Consider the following 20,248-nt stretch of genomic DNA (forward strand, 5'->3'; position numbering starts at 1 on the left):
GGTAGATATATTTATTTCTTTGCTATATTTTCCTGTTTTGTTGTTTGTTTGTTCTAATTATAGCAATTTGACACCCTGGTTGGTGAGAGAGGGGCGCAGCTGAGTGGGGGACAGAAACAGAGAATTGCCATCGCCAGGGCCTTGGTCCGCAACCCCAAGATCCTTTTGTTGGACGAGGCCACATCAGCCCTGGATACAGAAAGTGAAGCTGTGGTTCAGGCCGCACTGGATAAGGTCTGTAAGCTATACTTACAAAGGTCTGAATTATAAGAATAATAGTATTCCAGTTTTTTTCTTGTGTGTGTAACTGAGTATATATATATACATATATATATATATATGTATATGCATAATATATATGCATAATATATATATGCATACATATGTATGAGTGCATTTGAACATGTATATTGAAATCATAGACTATTTTCTGGAGCTTACTGGTTTTATAATGTCGAAGCACTGGCAGTTAGTAAACATAAGACAAATGACTAAATTTAATCAAAAGCCAAGTTTCTCTCTCTAGGCTAGAGAAGGCCGGACCACCATTGTGATAGCTCATCGCTTGTCTACAGTTCGTAATGCTGACGTCATTGCTGGTTTTGATGGTGGTGTCATTGTGGAGCAAGGAAATCATGATGAGCTCATGAGAGAAAAGGGCATTTACTTCAAACTTGTCATGACACAGGTATAGAGGAACTCCAGAAATGTCCTAATTTATCTTGATGATAATCTGTCACTATATTTAATCTATAGATAAGTTTGATTTGGTTATCTTAAGGAGTGTGAAAAGAGCTTTGGGTAGTCAGGACCAGGCAGTGATCTATTTTACTTTTTCTGGGAAAGAGAGAAGTTTAAAAAGGGATAATACAGTTTAACTGTTAGCATTCTGTCTAAACTCCACCCCACAGTTTCCTGGAAACAACCAGATAAGCCTGATCCACTATAAAAGGGGCTGCTTGCCCCCTCCTCCCTCTCTAACTCTCTTACTCTTGATCTCTTGCTTTTCTCTTCCTACTCCCTCCCCACTCCCATGTGCTTATGACCAAATTTCTTCTCTCTCTCTTTCTCTTTCTCTGCCTCTACCACACTCTTTTTTTTTTAAGATTTATTTATTTATTTATTATATGTAAGTACACTGTAGCTGTCTTCAGACACTCCAGAAGAGGGCGCCAGATCTCGTTACTGACGGTTGTGAGCCACCATGTGGTTGCTGGGATTTGAACTCTGGACCGTCGGAAGAGCAGTCTGGTGCTCTTACCCACTGAGCCATCTCACCAGCCCTACCACACTCTTAACTTCCCTCCCCATGCCATGAATAAACTCTATTCTATACTATACCATCATATGGCTGGTCCCTCGGGGGAAGGGATGTCTTGGCATGGGCCAGCTGAGGCACCCCCTTCCACAGCTCACCACACCCCCATAGAACATACCCCCTCTCGCTTTATCTTTTTATAAACACATCATTAACAAGATTTAGAGATAACTCATCTCTGCTAGCTACATATGGCTACTTAAATATTTGTTAATCTGGATTTTGAAATTTTCTCAAGTTCAAAATGAACACTTGGGATTCTGAAGGTCTAGTATTAAAAAATGCAAAACACCCCAATAACTATTTGTATTGTTACATGTTAAATGTATAATATGTTGGGTAACAGTAATATATTAAATTCATTAAATTAAATATATAATTTAAATTGATTTTTAAAATCTATTTTCACATTTTTTAATATGGCTGCTAGGAAATTTTAAATGACAGATGTGACTCACATAGAATGTACCATATTGTCATTGATAACACTGGTTCAAAACAAACTTGATTGACTGAGTGCCCCAGAGGGGGAAAAAGTTTTAGTTAGCTTTCTGTTGCTGTGATAAAACACCATGAACAAACACACCTTGGGGAGGAAAGGGTATATTCCATCCTACAGTCTATAGTCAGTGCATCATCCAAGGAAGTTGGGCCAATAACTCAAAGCAGGAATCAGGAGGCAGGAACTGATACAGATGCCATGGAGGGATGGATGTTGCTTACTGGCTTGCTCCCTTTGGCTTGCTTAGCCTACTTTCTTATACAACCGAGGATCAACTACCCAGGGATGGCACCATTTACAATGGGCTGGATTGTCCCACTTAAATCATAAATCAAGAGGATAAGCCAATCTTAAGAGGCCATTTTCTTAAATAAGATTCCCTCTTCCTAGATATGTCTAGGTTTGTGTCAAGTTTTCAAACAAAGGAGCACAGCAATGACTACATAAGAGCCATTTTATTTGGTGGCAGTCCTGTTCATTCTGTGGTTTCCATTGCCAATATATCACCTGAGAAAGCATAGCAGCTTACTCATCAGTTTCCATAATAACTTGAAACATTTCATTATTTCCATTAATGTTGATACTCAATGAGTCACTTCCCCTTTTAAAACTGTGTCTAACCAATTTCTGTCTTTTTTTATTTGTTATAGACTAGAGGAAATGAAATTGAACCAGGAAATAATGCTTATGGATCCCAGAGTGACACTGATGCTTCTGAACTGACTTCAGAAGAATCCAAATCACCTTTAATAAGGAGATCAATTTACAGAAGTGTCCACAGAAAACAAGACCAGGAGAGAAGACTTAGTATGAAAGAGGCTGTGGTATGGATGTAGCCTTAGTCTTAGTTATAAATCCTCCCCACCCCCCTCATTGTGGCTCTGTTATTTGGGTGGGTTGGGGCTGGGAATAGAAATGGGTACTCTGGAAGACTAGCAAGTGTCCTCAACCTTTGGGACATTTCTCTGGCTCCTGAATTATCAATCTTGTAAACTATCTTTCTGTCGTGTATGTGTTTTAGGATGAAGATGTGCCTCTGGTTTCCTTTTGGCGGATCCTAAATCTAAATCTAAGTGAATGGCCTTATTTACTTGTTGGTGTACTTTGCGCTGTTATAAATGGGTGCATACAACCAGTGTTTGCCATAGTATTTTCAAGGATTGTAGGGGTAAGTGCTAGTGTCTGTTTTGTGTGTGTTTGTGTTTACTGAGAAAGAGTAAATAAATTGCTTCTGTTAGTGCCATTGACAACAAGCCAGAAAAGCATGACTCTTCATATGGCTTTTAATGGGAGAATAGAACTCTAAGTTGTAAGAGGAAACCTAATATTTTTATTTAAATTTTAAACTGTTTGAGAATTTCTTACAAGAGTACTGTATTTACATCATTTTCATCTCCCTCAACCCCCGCCAACTCCTCATGTCCCCTTTCTACCTGTTCTCTTTCATACTTATTATTGTTTTACACACACACACACACACACACACTCACACACCCTACCGAACCCATTTAGTGAAAAAAATGCAAAGAAATAACAACAAAATACAGTTGACAAAATGAGCTGCCTTGGGGTGGCAGAAAGATCGTAAGAGCCAGAGAACCAGGATACCTGGTGCTGGATGACATGGGAGCTACACCCATGAAATCTTGACAACATAATTGCCTAAATTAGACTCATAGAATATCCACCAGTCAACAGGTCAATGGGCGGAGAACATTTCACAAGGTCCCACAAGGGCTGCTGAGAGAAGCAGATTCCACTTCCTTCAGGATGAGCTCCGTAATCGGTTCCTCAGTTCCAAATGGTCAACAGAGACATCTTGGGGCACTTGGAAATCTTCACGGAGTAAAACAAAGACTTGTTGAACAATATGGTTCCTTACCAAGATTCCAAGTGGAGAGAATTTATTACAATTCTCTACCCATGATAGGGTAGTACACATTAATCTATAGGGACCCCCTCAGTATTGGATGAGTCTTTGAATGGTAGAACCCCTCTGTCTTGAAGGAAGGCAGAATGCAGATGCTTTGGAGGTCTGTCTTGTCCCCCCAAACTGTATGAGATGAGGAATGGAGAATTCTGCAGAATGCCTTCCTCAGCCATAGAACTAAGAATCTGTCAAATATTTTGCCACAGGTTTTTTCAAGAGATGATGATCATGAAACTAAACGACAGAATTGTAATTTGTTTTCCCTGTTCTTTCTGGTTATGGGACTGATTTCTTTTGTTACGTATTTCTTTCAGGTAAGTCTCTACATTATTTCTGTATCCATTGTGGAAGATTTGCAAACATGTATGTAATTTTCCTGCTTGTGTGGTTCCTCTCTCCTTACCCGGGCTGCGACAGTCTGTGGGCTTTGCCTTTGCCACTCTACCCTTTCCCCAAGTACAGCCTTTGATGTGATGATAGGAAGGGGATGATCAATATGCTGCAGTGATTGGAACAAAGACGGAAACATGAGGAAGGGAGCCAGGGATAAGTTTGGAGCTAAGTGTTGCTGGTCAGTTTAGCATTTAGACAAATGTCGAAACAAACAAATAAACAAGCAAAAACAAAAACCAAGAAGCTAAGAGAACTCTGCAAAAGTATCACATTCATTTACAAAGACGTTGAGACCTTTGTCGCTGTGCTCTTGCTACAGAGAAAGGACTCTTTCAATGATAGGAGAACCATTAACCACCAATCATTGAAAAAGCACTTAGACACAACCTTAACACTTTTTTTGCAGCTTAAAATCATATGACTAAAATTGAATCACAAAGAAATGAAATGTTCTCACAGTATGGTACAGAAAGACATGCAGCATGGACTCTGCTAGGTCTTTCTCTCATTTGCACACATAGCCAATTACGTATTCGTGGGGAAAATTTCTCATTTTACCTGTCTTTCCCTGAGCTCCCTATCTCCAAAAATGGGAAATGTTAATGATTAAGAGAAAATATGGCCAAGTGAGCAAGCCCAGTTTTGTGAGAAGCATTAGGAAATAACCTATTCAATGAGTCAGTGATTACCCACATGAAATACTTCAGCTGAAACTCCAAATAAACGGTTTTCTTTAATGCATTCTGGGATTTTTCAATTTTAATTTTTGTTTTATGTGTATGAATGTTTTGGGTGCATTTATGTCTGTGCACCATGTACATACCTTGTGTCACCAGAAGGCAGAAGAAGGAGATCAGTTCAGGAACTGGAGTTACAGATGGTTAAGAACCACCAAGTGGGTGCTTGGAATGTAACCAGTGACATCTGGAAGAGCAGCTAGTGCTCTTAACAACTGAACCATCTCTTCAGCCCAGAGTAAACACATTCTAGACATGTATTAATATTTTACTGGACAAGACATTGTTGGTGGGTAAAAAAATGAATAAAGGGGTTATTTGACTAAGTGCTTAAAAGATTATAGAACTCCATCTTGCTAGAATAAATGGGATGTTTCCAAGACCAAGAGGATCACAAGTGTTTGGAGAAGTGTCAGTTGTTCTGTGTGGAGTAGGTAAGAGATTGGGAGGGAGGCAGCTTTGAGCTTTGGCAGTTGGAATAGTGAAGTGTGAGGAGTGAAAAGCATTCCCTCATAGTCTGGCTGGGTTGGGGAAACTGAGTCTGCCATGACTCAGACCTGCAAGACTGCCAAACCATCCTGAGAAACAGCCCGTGGATCTCTGGACCTCCGTGGATTTCCAGTCCGTGCTGGGAAGTGGGGAATGCCCAGCTGCTCATCTTAGAAATAGGCAGGGAGCCCAGTGAGAGACAGGTAGTCAGATTGGGTCCCATTCTGCTCAGGAGTCTACAGTCCTTGCTGTAAACCCTGACTATAATGCCCTGTTGAACTGTGAACTCTGGAAACCTGTCAACTATTCAAACCCCCCAATTTGGTTTTAAGCATGATGGCTATGGGGTTATGTGATCATGCATGTAGCCCACCATGTAACAGAAGGTAGCTCTCTATAAAAATAACTGTAACCATTTCCCCACTGCATATTGCAGGCAGGGAGTAGCCCACTTAGTGTAGCAAATTTAAAATGAGAGAGACCTTTCCTATGCCCTTTGGTCCAACAACAGAAATCTGTTTGTGGCCCCCATTTGACCTTACTTACACAGTCCCTCATTTCCTTGGCGATCTTGACTTGTGTACCCTCTGCACATTTTTCCTCCCTTTCTTTCAGTAACACCCAGGATGCAACTTGGGAGCACAAAGGAATATATGGCTGGCCTCTCTTCCCACACCACTTTTCCATGGCTTAGCTCTGGGTTGACGCTTCCAGTTTCAGGCAAAAAGGAGAATCCTATTGCTTCCTAGTCATTGGTCCCCATACTCATTGTAGTGAAGACTTGGTTGGCGTTTTCCCCAGATGTGACCTGGCACAGCAGCACACTCGTGCCTCACTGTTCTTTCCTGGTTCCTGTCCCTCCTCCAGACAGTGAGGTGCCTTGAAGGATGGGGAGATAATGAAAGGCTTCCTCTTAGTGAGCCACATTCCTCAGTCAGTTTTGATAGCAAAGTTTTGCTTTTTCAGTTCCTTCTTATGGACAGGTGCCTGAAAACTCTTTTTTCCAGATTTTACCTTAGGTCCTTGTGCAGCCATTAACCATGCTTCTTTTCCATCCCACGAAGCGTTCCAGTTAGATAAGAGTTTATGTTTGCAACCTGTCTTAGTTATGGATTCCATTGCTGTGAAGAGACACCATGACCAACACAATTCTTATAAAAACAAAACAAAACAAAAGAAAAACCTCACTACATTTAATTGGAGCTGGCTTACAGTTTCAGAGGTTTAATCCATTACCATCGTGGTGGGAAGCATGGCATTGTACAGGCAGACATGGTTCTGAATTATCCTAGAGTTCTACATCTTTATCTGCAGGCAACAAGGAAATTGTGTTCCACATTGGACAGAGCTTCAGCATAGGTGATCTCAAAGCCAGCTCTCATAGTGACACACTTCCTCCAACAAGACCACACCTCCTAATAGTGTCGCTCGCTACCCATGGGCCAAGCATTTAGACACATGAGTCTATGGGGGCCATACCTATTCAAACCACCACATAACTTGTCTAGACTGCCCCAGCCTTTGGTCTAACAGCATTTTTGAAGTGATTGCCGTTGAACAATTGGGGAAATAAGTAGGGTTGGGATGAGTTGGGCACATAAATGCATTTGTAGTATACTTGTGGATACCCTGTCACTAACTGGGAATCATTGGCAGCCTCTGTTGGTCACTCATTACTGCAGCTACATACCTGACACTATAGCATAGAGTCACAGCAACACAGCAAACCCAGGAACTGAGGCTCTGTGACTTCATAGATCATCATATATTCCTTTAGCAGTAGCACTGACCCCTCTGATCCCTCTTCCTGCTGTGTAATTGGTGTCTGAGTCTCTGACCAGTCTTCCGTGTGACATGTTCTTGTGCTTCTCAGGGCTTCACATTTGGCAAAGCCGGAGAGATCCTCACCAAGCGCGTCCGATACATGGTTTTCAAATCCATGCTGAGACAGGTACGGATGTTGAGGGTTGTCCCCTGGGGTGAGTACGACTTTTCCCTTGTGCCCCATGGACAAAGATTGTAGGAGCTGTGCCACGTTTGCCAGGTAGAGATCCTGCATGGGTTCTCAGCCTCACTCTGTCTGTGGACCTGTAGTCTGTGTGCTGCAGGTGGGCATGAGGAACCACACTGAGTTGAGACAAATGGACTGTCCTGAGTAGATTCTCCTCCAGCCTTTGGTCCATCATTGAAAGATTACAGAAACTGAAGTCATTGTCAATTTTGTGCATTCCCCACTCCTTCCTTCTCTCTCCTGTGAATCTGGGATACTCTGTCGTGAGTCTTATCCTCAGGAAATACCCTCCATACCATTCATTCTACAAATCCAAATCATCACGTGCCTCATCTTTCCTCACTGTCTAGTTTCTTTCCTCTAAGGAGACTGACATGGTAACCCACATGCAGTGCTAGCTCAGTGATTTAGTAGGACAGAGTGCTTCTCCCACTTTGTATCTTTTATGTGCTCAAAACAGAGAGCGTAGATATTTTCCTTAAAGAAGAAGTAGGGTCTGGGAAAGGTATCCCAGGGCAGCCAGGTTGAAAGAGGGTTTTTTTTGTTTTTTGTTTTTTGTTTTTTAATAACTGAGAAATCTGTGTATGAATTTAAAGCATTTGTGATCACTAGTCATTTGATATGAATAAAAAGATGTCCAAACGGCCTAGCCCAGGAAAGCCAGAGACACTGGAGCCCACCCAGCTCAGAAACATCAGTGTTCCATGGGGCCGGTCACATATTCCTTGCTAGTGTTTTGTTATTTTAAGATTTATGTTATTTTTTAATTATATGTATATGGGCAAGGGTATTGTGCACATGAGGGTAGGTATCTGCAGAGGTTCAAAGGGGCTTAAGAGCCCCTGGGAGGTAAAGTTTTAGCTTAGTGTGTGCTGCGAACACAAGTGCTGGGAACCAAATTCTATAAGAGCAGTATGCGATTTAAGGTCCAGACTAGCATTCCAGTCCTCTACCCAGCTGTTGCTGATGCCACAGTTCTTTCCCAGTCTTCTCACCAATACTTCAAAAGGTAAAGGAGACTTGGTAGCTCCATGTGGTTGCAGGCAGGACTAAGTCTGGTGTGTGAGCAAGCCCTGAGTTTTATGGTGATCTCCAACCTTGGGCTTTCTGTCAAACATTGTCAACCCCAGGCCTCTCCTCTGCGTCCTTCAGCAAATCCTACTGGCGTGCACCACCACTACCGGCTCCCAGGCTTCTCCTTACACTCTCACTGTAGACCGCAGATACTCGCTATCCCATCATCCTCCAGGCCAACCCCCAGCTCCACTGTTCCTCAAGAGTTGATTGGATGGTGTGGATGGTGCTCTTTCCATAAACCAGTCAGTAAAGCACGCGTGAGAGAGCCACTGCTTATGCATGATGGTATTAAGGTATTCAGAACAGAATGGCCTCTGTCTTCAAGGAAATAACGTTCTAGTGGGGAAACACTTTTTAATACCTGAGTACTTTTAGTACCTGAGATACTAAAAAGTGCATAAAATACAGGCTACAGTGAAGCATTGCACTTGGGTGATTTTTGTTAGATATTTTCTATGAAAATTTGTTACTGTTTTGAATGTCGTTGCTTCAGATATTTTCCTTGCGACAGACATGAATTCCTGCTTCACAACCATGTCTTTCCTGTGTTTGCTTAAAAATATGAGATAGCACAAGGAAAATCTTCTTTTGCTGGTGAACATCATTTTAATGTACATGGCTTTTGACATTTTGGCCTCCTTCATTTATCCTGCTCTGACTAGAGTTAACTATTTGTGTGCATGGCTTCTTTCCTTTGATATTGATAAATCTCTCAAACTGCCATATTTCCAAACTTGAATTTGACTTCTGCTTCTTCAGCAGGTTTACTCCGTACCTATTCTTCTTTCTCTTCTCTACCCATTGTTCAGACTAAACCCTTAATGACTTCCCTCACTGTTGAGTTGTTTACCTCTCCATCAATTGTTCATCAGCCTCGTAGATGGTTTCATTACCTCCACCCTCATCCCAGTATGGATGTAACATGTATCTAGCAGGGGAAAGGTTGTATAGTCTCTACAGATTCCAAAGACTGTGCACTGTGCCTCACCTATCCCCATCACAGGTAATCTACAACAACATCCTTATCCACCACGTGATGTCTTCCCAACTCTGTAGGTAACTGCACAACAGTTGTAGCAGAGAGGTTCAGGGGAATCCGGTAGGACAAAGAGATCCAGAGGAAGTCATGAGGCCTGTTCTGTTTAGGCTGCCACAGCCTGGTAGCTTTTGGTAACTGGTTTAGTGTGCCTTGGCCTGGAGTCTCTGCCTGTACCACATCTTCTTTCTTCCAGGAAATCTCCCCCCGCTTTGTTTGCATGTCTGATCACCTTAGATAAGCCTCCCTGTTCCTTGTCTACATCCCCCATCCCTTACTTGTTTGTCCTTCTTTGATATGTGTATGTCCAGAGTGTTAATTACCGTCTAGACAGTGTAAATTCTTCTACTTGTGCCTTCTCTCCCTAGAGCTGAGGCTCTATGGTGACAGCAGCATTGGTATTCTTTACTGCTTTCTACTTGGGGTTATGCTGAAGAGATGTAGAATTTTTTTTGTATAAATGAACAAGTAAAACAGTCTACTTATGTGTTTGTATATTAGCTCTCTTCTGTCTATTGAATATTAAATTTTGAATGTTAGCTGCAGAGGATATGTGATACTGACACTGTCACTTTCTCCTAGATCTAAGAGTTTCATTAAAAAAAAAAAATTCCCTTTGTGTTACAGGATATAAGCTGGTTCGATGACCATAAGAACAGCACTGGCTCACTGACCACCAGGCTCGCCACGGATGCTTCTAGTGTTAAAGGGGTGTGTGCTTCCTCTGGGTGGTGTCTTCCTTCTATCTTAATCCACTGCATGAGACCTATTTTCTCCTTATAGGTGATAGTGACTAACTAGCTTTAAGAAAATGTAAATACCTGTTTAACTCCCTGGGATATCATAAGTGTTATAGCAAAAGTATAAAATTAAATACATATTTCATAGGATATGCCTTAAAATCATTCTTTTGTTGTTGCTGGTTTTCGTACTATTAATGAGGTGCACCCAGAGTAGTTGTTAGAAAAGGAACCACTTTGTGCAGTCTTGTGCCCATTAGACTTCCCTGAGGTGTGACTGTTGCTAATAGATTAATATGTCTCACAGGGTCAGTCTGTCTGTCTGTCTTACTGCTTAGTTAATTGACAGACAGTTGTACTTGTACTGAAGAGAGGACACATGTACTTCCTGTCAGGATGTTTCTAGGTTTTCAGAGCAGAAGGAAGACAACCTTCCTTAAAATGACTGTAGAAAACAAAGCACATATTAAAAATTATTGTCTTCACAAAAGGAATAGCTTTGAATTCCCAAGTCAGGAGATTTTGATTTCCAGCTGAAAATCAGACAGTTCCTCCTATACCACTCCTTAGCAATTACCTTCAAGAAGATGGTGTGAAAACTCAAACATACAGGGTTGTGTCCTCCCAACCCTGGACCTTTGCGTCAATCGTCGTCCTTCAGGCTTCTTCTACAACAGACCTATAAATACTGATGACATTTCAGGTTACACATGGTGCTTCTGTTAAAGTAAATTAGAATATGACTCCACACAGGAGAGTTGGGAAAGTCTTCAAATCTGATAAATCTCAAGAATTATTTTCATATTCATCTTTTTTAAATGAATAAATCAAACACTAAAGACTTATGACAAGGTGTATAGCACAAAAATGTACAAACAAGACACAGTTATGCATTTCATGTAACAGAGAAGACTTGCCTTCATACAATCTGCTTGGTAGGTCAGACTATCAAAAACTGCAAAAGGATGACTAGAGGCAGGATGTAGAGTTAGAGATTGCCTGCCTAGCTGTTGGGAGGAAGGGAGGGAGGGAGGGAGGGAAGGAGGGAGGGAGGTGGCAGGCAGGCCAGGCTCAATAAGTTCATATAGGCAGGAGGCCAGAAGGAAGGGAAAGTGCAGTTATTGTAGGGATTGGAGGAATATTCTAATAAGATCAGTAAGTGCTAAGACCCTGATTTTGTTATCATTAACTGACCTTGATTCTTTGACCCTTGCCACCTAACAGAGCAAGAGCTGCCTGTATCATAAAGGTTACAGCCAGAGAAGCAGTACTGCTGAGCCCATAGCAGATGCTCTGGGTGCTTTCGTCCATTAGCAGTTGCTGTGGGAAACGAGTTCTGTGTAGGATTGTAGATGCTGGGCATCCTAGCGCATCCCCATCTGCAGAGTTTCCCAGGATGCTTCACTTTGACCTTCACATGAGAAATGTGCAGGGAGAACTCTTTAAAGGTCACTCTGTTTTTTTTACCTGTTTATGGTTTAGCAGAGGGTCTCTTCAGTTTAATCTTAGTTTACTGCACTATATTTATATATACATACATATACGTATATCATATATAATGCACACATGCATGTGTGTGTGTCATGTGTGTGTATGTATATAACAAACACATACATGATGGAGAATGCATATATTTCATAATTTTTCAGTTTCTTTTTTTTATAATTAAATCCAAGTAAATGAAACCTAATAAGTGTCTCAAATAAGCCCAGGTATATTTTAATATCCTTAATTTTTCTAACGTAACAGTAGCCTTATGTTATAAACAACTGGGTACCAAACACTGACATTTCCACTACTCTTGGGTTAGTCCAGTGGTCTCTTTTGCTGTACTGATTTGCATAGCTTTGTTTAGTAATTATGCTTCACATATCAATTTCAGTACCAAGAAATTTCTTGGTATTGAAAAGGCAGGGCTGAGGAGAGGGTTCGGTAGGTCAGAGCACTTTCTCCACAAGCCTGAGGTCTTGAGTTTGAAACCATATCACTCACATTAAAAAGAACAGGTACAGTTGCATATCCCTATAACCTCAGCATTGAGAGACAGAGATGTGTGGACCCTAGGAGTTCATGAGCAAGCTTGTGGTTCGAGAGAAACAAACAATAGAAAAAGACACTCATATCTGTTCTAGCCTCCATATGAGTGAATATGCCAACCTCCTCATGTACACAGACCACATAAACACACATGTATGTATATACAGCAATACAAACAGCCTGAAAAAAAAGAAATTGGAACAGAGAGAAAAGCTAGCTAAATGCTGGAATATTGATCTACTTTCATATTTATGTAGAAGTCAGGGCAATCCTGGTCTTAGAAACACAATAAACTTAAAAGTCAACCACTTTAGTAACTGGGAAGATAATTAGTATATTTGGATGAAAGTAAATAGTCCCAATTCATAAACATGCATCTTATGGTTAATTTTAAAATATGTCTCTAATGTGTTGTATTTTTCAGGCGATGGGTGCCAGGCTTGCTGTAGTTACCCAGAATGTAGCAAACCTCGGGACAGGAGTCATCCTCTCCTTAGTCTATGGCTGGCAGCTTACACTTTTACTTGTAGTAATTATACCGCTCATTGTTTTGGGTGGAATTATTGAAATGAAACTGTTGTCTGGTCAAGCCTTGAAGGACAAGAAAGAGCTTGAGATCTCTGGGAAGGTGAGTCAAACTAAATGCAGTGCTTACCTGGCAGAAAAAAAAACGACTCTTGGTGGTGATATTTAGCAATTTTCTGTCTGCTCTGGGGAGGGCCTTCAAACAATTCTTTGAGAAAAACGTTAGCTCCCTGCAGAGCATAGCTGAGGGAGAGTGGGCAATGCACCTGTGTCTCAGAGATTGACTGACAGCTGCTTTTGACAGCTTTTCTGGTTTCAGCCATTGCCTCCACTTTCTCCTGGGTCCCCATCCAACCTGCTCCTTCCTTCCTGTCTTTTCTCTCCCCCTTTCCTTCTCTCCCCCATCTTCTCTGTTGTTCTTTCTCTAAACCATTCCGTTCTCAGGAATGTAGAGCAGCTTTGTTATGAATGACGCAGGGCACTCATTATGGGAACGTCCACCTAGTGTTATTCTTTCCGTCTTAGATTGCCTACCGTTCTCTCCCCTTTGCATGCCTCCTCCTCCCTCCCACACTGTTCCCCTTCACTCGACCCTGATTGATGGGCGCACTCAGCTAAATTTTGTTCCACAGCTTGACAAATGCTTCTGAGGGACTTACTGGGTTTCCTGGCAGTTTCCCAGTTGTAGAATATTTTCTGCGTTAATGACTTCAGTTAACAATGTATTTATTAGGTTTCTTTATTCTGTGGTGAAGACTTTTCACTTGGAGCCAAGCATTATGATATTGTAGTCCAGATGTTCTTAAAGTATCCTTAGAGTTTTATTTCTTGCAATGAGACCCTAAGAGATGTGTTCTGTTAGAACCTCATTTTTTTTCTAGGTGGGACCGACAGATATGTAAATATGCCTTTCATGCCTTAGAGCCCATCACTCCTGGAGCTAGAATTCAAACTCAGGCTGCGGTACTCCACTTAGCTAGGAATCTACATTCTGTTATGATAGAGGTAGTCGTATAGCACACACTCTGCAGAAATGAGATTTTGGAACAGAGCTGACCCCCTTCTCTCCCCCTCCCCCAATGAGCCCAGTGTCTACTGGGGCTGTATCTGCTGAAGAACAGTCCACATTCCCAAGACTTAGTGCCAGGTCCCCAGGGGGTGGGAAGGGTTTGGGTTCCTAGTAGGTGTGTTGGCACTTTGTTTCCTAGCCATGTACCTCACTGACATAAATGATGGGGAAGTTCCTGGAAATTAGTCATCACCAAGATTCCTCATTCTGCTCTCCTGAAGTTCCTCTGAGAGAAACACGTATGATCAGCTTCCTTGCCTCTAAACTATTGTTTCTGGGGTCAAAGTTCACAGTGTGAGTACCCTCAGTCTTTTCTGGCTCAAGCAACATTAGTCCCAGTTGTAGAATATTTTCTGCGTTAATGACTTCAGTTAACAATGTATTTATTGGGTTTCTTTATTCTGTGGTGAAGACTTTTCACTTGGAGCCAAGCATTATGATATTGTAGTCCGGATGTTCTTAAAGTATCCTTAGAGTGTTGGCAGAAAGATGAGCAATCCTAAGAACCTATCATCAGTTACAGGCTCTTGGACTTATTTCAGCACGCGTGAGGAAAGGGACACAGATGGAAATGGATGTGTTTGCCTATGGCAGATTTTCTGACTCATGGTCAGGCTCTGATTCACCACTAGCTGACTACAGTGCATAGAGATGGTGGTGGTAGCTATACAAATCAGCTTCCTATTTAATATTAAAAAATCAACCACCACATTCATATAATTCTCAGGTTGCAACCATTTACTATTAAACAGCCACCATCATCCTATGAGCTGTATGTATATTCCCTTACTTAATGCTGTCAGTAACCATGCAGAGTTATCTCTACTGGAGAGAGGAGAAAGCCCAAAGTGCAAAGTGATCCTGGCTCTTATCCAAAGTCACAACGTAATGGACATCCCACTGATGTATCCCTCAGTCTTATCCTCCTGTGTTCTGTGTTCATCACACAAAATCAGCTTTCATATCTATGAGATACAATCAGATTATGCCAACCTATCCTTCAGCTCTTTCAATGGCTTCTAACAAGTTGCATGCAATCTGAGCTTTGTGCCCAGTGCTTGATGACTGTTCTTCTCCTGCACTCCACTTCCTTCTCCACACTGCTGTGGCCAGCAGGGGCTTTTTGCCCCTTTCTGATTCCCTTGGATCTCACGGATGGCCTCTTTACATTATCCAGGTTTCTGAACTGCATTTTGAAAGACACTGCCTGTGTGTGTGCTTCCTCTCCTCAACCTCGAGGTTTCTCTTTTCTTTCTTTACTAATGAATGGTGTGTCTTCCTTGCTAAAACATAAGTTCCATGAAGCACGAGGCTGTCTCTGATGATTTCCCTCTAAAGGAATGAGGTAAGCTTGAGGTTTCTAAGCAGTTCTGTGTAATGTAGAAGAACACTGCTTGTATCCCAACAACGCAGTGTCAGGGCCTTCTTACAGTATGACGTCACAGACGGTTCATGTTTCCTGTGTTTGATGTCAGAGCCTCACTCGCAGTGTCTGTGAAGTATGGGCCTGCTCATCATTTTCTGTCTATGATGTCAGAATATGCTCATAGCCTTCACCTTGTCAAAGGCTTGTGCCTGTGTTCAGTCATGTTGCTATGAACTAATGAGTATTTGATGAAAAACGATGTAGTTTTTTTTCAGTCTTGAAAGCCATAATTAAGTTTGAATTCTGTTGAAGGCAGAGGAGGATGGTGAAGAGGCTTATTCTTCTTCTTTTTTTTTTAAATCACACATTTTTTTTCCTGCAAAATTATTTTGTAAACAATACTTTCTGAAAGAAACCACTATTTTTACTCTTTCAGCTAAAAGTTCTTTTTTGTGTGGGGGAGGATTCCGTAGTTTTAAAAACTTGTAGAGAATGAAGCCTAATTAAGAGTCCACATTTCTAGTTAAGGCTTTTCCTAATTGCCTCATTGTGCCTTGAAATGAAGAGATCGTTCCATGAAGTCTGTGCTGTAAACCCTCACTTTCATCGCAATATGCACACTGAGAAAACATGACATTCTCAGACTCACACAGCCTCGGCATCCTTGCCTTAGAAAGTGATGCGCAGGAAATCTTTATCCTTTGTTGATTTGACCATGGATCTTGTTTTCTGTCACACATTGCTGTGGTTTGTGCAGTGGTCCTTCTAACCCTGAAAGCTCTTCTATTATTTGAACAGTTATAATTACAAATACTTGTAATGTATCTTACTAAGATGATCTGAATAAATTCTTTTCTCTAGCATCTTTTCCTTACTGTCAGGATTTTAAAAAAATACATATATATTTGGTGTGTGAGTATGCAGTTGTATGGGAGCATGGGTGCCTGTGCATATGTATAGGAGGTAAGAGGTCAGCATCAGGGGTGTACTGGCTAGTTTTGTGTCAACTTGACACAGCTGGAGTTATCACAGAGAAAGGAGCTTCAGTTGAGGAAATGCCTCCATGAGTTCCAACTGTAAGGCATTTCCTCAATTAGTGATCAAGGGGGAAAGGCCCCTTGTGGGTGGGACCATCTCTGGCCTGGTAGTCTTGGGTTCTATAAGAGAGCAGGCTGAGCAAGCCAGGAAAAGCAAGCCAGTAAAGAACATACCTCCATGGCCTCTGCATCAGCTCCTGCTTCCTGACCTGCTTAAGTTCCAGTCCTGACTTCCTTGGTGATGAACAGCAGTATGGAAGTGTAAGCCGAATAAGCCCTTTCCTCCCCAACTTGCTTCTTGGTCATGATGTTTGTGCAGGAATAGAAACCCTGACTAAGACAAATTCATACCAGCCGAGTGGGGAATTCCTGTGACAACCTGGCCATGTTTTGGGGAGGACTGTGGAAGGACTTTGGAACTTTGGGCTAGAAGATCCATTTGGTGTTAAGAGCTCTGTCAGACGTTGTGTAGGAGCTTGGAAGATAATGTTGAAAACAGTGCAAAAGATGGAAGCCCGGCTTATGAAATTTCAGAGGGAAGATTAAAGACTCTTTTCAAGGCCATTGTTACTTTGGTTGTGAAGATTCTGTGGTTCTGGTTAGCTGGGGCTGAAGAATCAGCTGTGAATTACAAGATACCAGAACTACTAAAGCAAAAACTTTGCAGTACTGGGACTATTGATGCTGGTTAGCTGGAGCTAAGAAATTAGCGGTGATTAAGAAGAGACCAGCATCATTGAGGTGACATCTTCTGGGAAGTGTTTTCTGAAAGCACAGAGGCTGTGTTCCAGAGATAGCCAAGGTTGTACCTTGTGCTGTGGCTGGACTTGGTAATGTGTAAGAGTCACCCAGGTGGTACTGGTTTTGAAGGCATGAAGGGGTCACCATGCAGAGCAGCTGAGGCTCGGCACTGTGAGAGGCCATGGAAGGCCATTGGTGAAGGTGCAGCCTCAGTTGCAATTGATGGCCCAGTACTGAAGGAGTCATGCAATGTTTTGGAGATGCCAGTACCATGAGATGACCACCAAGAGAAGCAGCAGTGGAGTACAGGCATCTGGAGCCTAGAGGAAGATGTGTGTGCTACAAAGGGCATGGCTGGAGAAGTGACCCAAGCCCTTGGAGGAGCCCAGACATTGGCCGTTTGGGAGATTGATTTTTGCTTTTGATTGTGACTGTGCGCTGATATTTTCCCTCTTGAAGGAAGAAACTATTTTAGTGGAGCCCACAGTAAAGAGACTTTTAATTGTAAAAATGACTTTGGATTTTAAAAGAGATGGATATTTTAAAGAGATTGAAATTTTAAGAATATGTGAAGACTGTGGGATGTTTAAAGTTATTTAGTTCTTGGGGATGAATAAGAATGTAAGGGTTGAGGCTTACTAGTGATGTGTTTGTGTGTCAAGTTGACAAGGGGTCAATTTTACTGGCTAGTTTTGTGTCAACTTGACACAGCTGGAGTTATCACAGAGAAAGGAGCTTCAGTTGAGGAAATGCCTCCATGAGATCCAACTGTCAAGGGGGAAAGGCCCCTTGTGGGTGGGACCATCTCTGGCCTGGTAGTCTTGGGTTCTATAAGAGAGCAGACTGAGCAAGCTAGGGGAAGCAAGCCAGTAAGGAACATATCTCCATGGCCTCTGCATCAGCTCCTGCTTCCTGATCTGCTTAAGTTCCAGTCCTGAATTCCTTGGTGATAAGCAGCAGTATGGAAATGTAAGCCGAATAAGCCCTTTCCTCCCCAACTTGCTTCTTGGTCATGATGTTTGTGCAGGAATAGAAACCCTGACTAAGACAAGGGGTCATTTCTCAAAAGCCATCTGCCTTGTCTTTGAGTTGGAGACCTTGAGCCCACTGATTAGGCTACGCTGGCTGGGCAGCAAGGATCCCCTGTCTCCTTCTCTAGTGCTGAGATTACAAGTGAGAGAGGAAGTGTGTATGTGTGTGTGTGTGGTGAACACATCCAGAGAATGGTCTGCTATAGCCACACCTTCAGATTTAAATGAACTTATAAAGTATACAGCTAACAAGCCAAAGTAAAAGAACAATAGCGAATAGTAGACAGGTGGAAGCAACAGATAATTGACAGAGTGTATCTAATAAGGTACTGAGAACATTCAGCTGTAGTGATTGATAGGCCGAGAGAGCAAGCAGAGGTAACATCAAATCGGGACGTAGAATACTGAGCTTCTGCTGTCAACTGTGGAAGAAGCAGCCACGCTGGAGTTGCCAGTTGAGTCTCTGTAAATGAGCTTCGTCCAGAAGACTGGGTTAGATCTGATGCCCTCTTCTGGTTTCCCTGGGCACTGCATGCAAGTGGTGCATGGGCATACATGCAGGCAAAACACACAGCAATACACATGGAATGATTTCTTTTTAAATTTCCTTTTCAAACTTAGATAATTTGTATAGGATTCAGTGAAAAATAAGGGGAGTTAATACTTTGTGGATTATTCTATGACTTACTATAGTTAGTTGGATGTATCCTTATTAACATAAGTTCTGACCTATGAAAGAGCCCGAGAGAAAAACATGTGAGCCCGTAAGAGCCGGTGAGAAAACTTGCTGTCTTACAGTTTTAGAGTTAAAGAGATCCTAGAGACCATCCATCCTTCCCCTGTCATTTCACAGATGAGAAGTGTGAGAGTTTTGTGGCTGAGAAATTGAAATCTCATTAGGGATATTTGTATTTTTAACATCTCCACTTTCCATTGCCCACACTATAAAAGGTGGCGAGGAATGTACATTCTAAACAAATATCCTTGCTAAAGTTATATGTTACTCGAACATAATGGGGTTACAGAAACTTGGGGAAAGTATGTCTGCCACATTCCTCAAAAATAGTTTATTTTCAAATACCACTAAAATATGTTAATGAAAAACAGCAAAGAATCGAACAGCAATGCAGTAAGTCATAAAACTTTAAACATGATGAGTTCCAGGCCAGCCTGGTCTACAAAGTGAGTTCCAGGACAGCCAGAGCTATACAGAGAAACCCTGTCTCGGAAAACAAAAACAAAAACAAACAAAAAAAAACCTTTAAAGATGAATAAGAGGAAACAAAATGTAACACGATTATAGATTATAGTATATGTCTTTTAATAATAACTCTAAATGCAAATGGTCTTAATTCTACAATTAAAAGACAGACTGGATGAATGGATTTAGAAGCAAGATGCAACAATATGTAAGCAAAACAAAACAAAACAAAAATCTCACTGACAAAGTCTGCAAGTGAAAGGTAAAAAAGCAATAGTCCAAGCAAATGAATTGGAAACCAAGAAGGTTTAGCCACACTCATAACTAAGAAAAATAGGACAAGGAAAATCACAATACTTAAAGAAGGTTGCTATTTTTTAAGAGAATAATTTGTCAAAGTATAAGTTTATATGCACCACGTATCAGAACATGGACCCAAAAGGAGATTTGGACCTCCAATGCACTAGTAGTTTGACTGTCCCCCTCTCTCTGATACATTATCTAGATTTAAAAGAATTAACTAGTTGGTATTCTCTGATCACAGCAGGAGAAGCTCCAAAAGCAATGCTAAGAAGAACGTTTATTGCAGTGAGTTCCTATGCCATAAATAGATCTCAGCCTAGAGATGCATTCAAGGTCTTGTAGAAATGAGAGCAAACCAAACCAAAACCAAAGAATGATGATCAGGATGCAAGCCAGTGGAAGAGACTATAAAAGAGAACAATAAAGGGACAATGAGGAAAGATGGCTCTGTGGATAAGATCACTCACTGCCTTTCCAAAGACCCAAGTTTGGTTCCCAATCCTGACATCTAAACAGCTCACAACTGCCTGTAACTCCCGCTCCAGGGGATCCAACACCCATTGCTGGCCTCCACGGGAACCAGCACACACATAACACGCATAGACACATACATAAATATAGATCATTAAAGATTAAACTAATTAAACAAAGAGATAGTGTTTAAAAAAGATCAAATTGCTAAACACTCAATTAGTCAAAAGAAAG

This window comes from Mus caroli, chromosome 5, assembly GCF_900094665.2.
Source record: "Mus caroli chromosome 5, CAROLI_EIJ_v1.1, whole genome shotgun sequence".
NCBI lineage: Eukaryota > Metazoa > Chordata > Mammalia > Rodentia > Muridae > Mus > Mus caroli.